Raw genomic sequence first — 2,641 nt, forward strand, 5'->3', positions numbered from 1 at the left:
GAATTTATAACAGCTAAGGGGCGTTGTTAGGCACGACGCGAAGCACAAAGCTTATTGCTTTAATTGAAATCTCATGGAATATATGGAATAAACTATTCTGACAAATTGTGTTACATTAATAGGTCTACTTTTTTTTCTTGTTTTTCATTATGATTGCATTTTCATACAGTTTTCTGCCTAAAAATGCCTGTTATACAGTTATGCATACATGGTAACGAATTATTTAATTTACTGTAAAATACTCAAACAGAAAAGCCTGTGAGGCAGAAACAATAGTGTTAAAATCAGGTTTTATTTTTTTGGTTTTAGCCAATGGTTATACGCAAAAGAATTGCCACATCAGAGCCGCTTTGTTGCCTTTCACACTCTGCAAGCATCTTTCAGATCAGCTTTATCCGACACCATCGTTGTAGTGTAAAAGTGGATAGATGAATAAATGCATGCAAGAAACAAAATCACAATTTAGTATGAAAATAAATGCAAAAAGATAATTTAGCATCCAAATATCATAACAACATCATCGATGTCAGTAAGATTTTGAATGCAGAACTTTCTAGCAATGTAAATCAAAGATCAAAATGAAGTTAATCAAGCTGATAAAATGAAGTTTTGTTGCTTTTATTCCATGTCTGTTGGATTTTAGCCCATTTAAAAGCTAGAATACTCCTCTAAATTTGACAAAATCAACGTTTAGCAGATATATGCGTTTAAATCATCTTCAAATAATTTGAGCATTTAAAATACAGCGTCTTTCTTTCCTGGGAAAACACAACGCATACTTTTCTTGCATTCAGGTATATGCAGATTTTGTCCAATAAAACACTCCCTAGATTTAGCAAGCCCCGCCTACTAATCTCTGACTAGCAAATCATAGTTTAGGGATTAAAAAATTAGATGAGGCCTTCCATATATCCTGCCCCAAACTGTTTTGTTCCAATAAGAAAGAAATACATCAGCTAAGGGATGAAAACTAAATTAACTGAAGAAAACTGTGAGGAAAATTTTTTTTTTTGAGGAAAATCAATACAGTGCAGTCTTGAATGAAGGTAAGCTGACGGTTTTGTTGGACATTTGCTGTGCAGCCCTGTCACTGTAAACCAGGGGTGTCCAAACTCGGTCCTGGAGGGCCGGTGTCCTGCAGAGTTTAGCTCCAACCCCAATTAAACACACCTGAAGCAGCTAATCAAGCTCTTATAGGCATACTAGAAACTTAAAGGCAGGTGTGTTGAGGCAAGTTGGAGCTAAACTCTGCAGGACACCGGCCCTCCAGGACTGAGTTTGGGCACCCCTGCTGTAAGCAAAAAGCAGCACAAACTGTCTGAAATCACTCTGTAGAGCCACTAGATGACAGTAGAAGCACACTTTCAAGTGTGCTAAAATGACTGGTAACATCCAGTTCAAAACCCTTTGTATAATATGTAGAGATGGCAAACATGAAAGTCTTGTTTACTAATTGTCTGGGCTAGAAACACTCAGGTAACTCAATGAAACTTGGCATGAATCACCATAGCTTTGATCAGATGTGGATGTGTTTGTTTGCTAAGGTGTTTAGCTTGGTTGTTGGCATGTTGCTTTGCTGTTTTTTGGCCTAACTGTCAAAGACGGTCTTTAGAAATGGCTTTGTTTTGTGTAATACTTCGATTTCATCAATAGAAATCGTCGGCCTTGTACTATGAATATACTGTTGATAATTCCACTGAAATCATGATTCCATTCCAATGTTTTAGACATGTCAATTATGTAGATGTATTTCTCTTACAAAATGTATCGTTGGGAGACCATGATACAGTGATGGTATCGGATGGTAAAACTTTGATACTTCATGGTACTAAACAACATGCTACCCCAAGGTACTATACCAAGGTGCAATAGTACATGTCCAAAATACCTTGGTAGTGCCATGGTATTTTACTTTCTTGTAAGTGTTGTGAACAGACTTGGATATAGAGAGTGAAAAGAAAAGGAAATCTTTGCAATCATAGATGTAATCTCCTCATCGTTATTGCATTATCTTGGAGAAAATGAAAATCATCTTAAGATGTTTGGGTTTGACCTTTATAGGGGTCAGAGAGACCTAGCACACTATTAAGGGGGTATTTTCCAGTTGAAATTGGTTGCAGAAGATGACTCCAATCAGCAATTTGAACAAAATAATTCCATTTTTTGAATTTGGTGTCCAAATCTAAGTAAACTGGATGTAACAAGGATGTAACTAAATGTAAAAGTTGATTCGGTATTTCAGTAGTTGAATAATCATCCATTGCAAGCCATCCACAGAACATCTATACTTATTGCTTTTATGAAGTCAGACTCAAGTGAGACTTTTATTTAGTTAAACTACTGAATCCAATGGTCCTTTTCATGGTTGATTGCCAGTAAAAAAAAATCACATTAGACAAAACCTACAAAAATCACTGATTAAGGGAAGAACAACTTTACATTTCGGTCATTCTGGTCTGTGGCGGCGTTGAGAGAATTACCCGCGCTCGTGAGATAAGGTAAACAAAGGCCGTTAAATTTAGGCTCACTTCCATTCCCCCAGAACTGATTGCATTGACCCAAAGTCACACATTTAGACAGATAAGCAGCCGCAGAGGATGATAATAGACGTCCCTTTGCAACTTTTGTGTTTTATCGGTCT

This window comes from Sinocyclocheilus grahami, unplaced genomic scaffold (assembly GCF_001515645.1).
Source record: "Sinocyclocheilus grahami isolate Dianchi unplaced genomic scaffold, SAMN03320097.WGS_v1.1 scaffold4520.1, whole genome shotgun sequence".
Taxonomy (NCBI): Eukaryota; Metazoa; Chordata; class Actinopteri; order Cypriniformes; family Cyprinidae; genus Sinocyclocheilus; species Sinocyclocheilus grahami.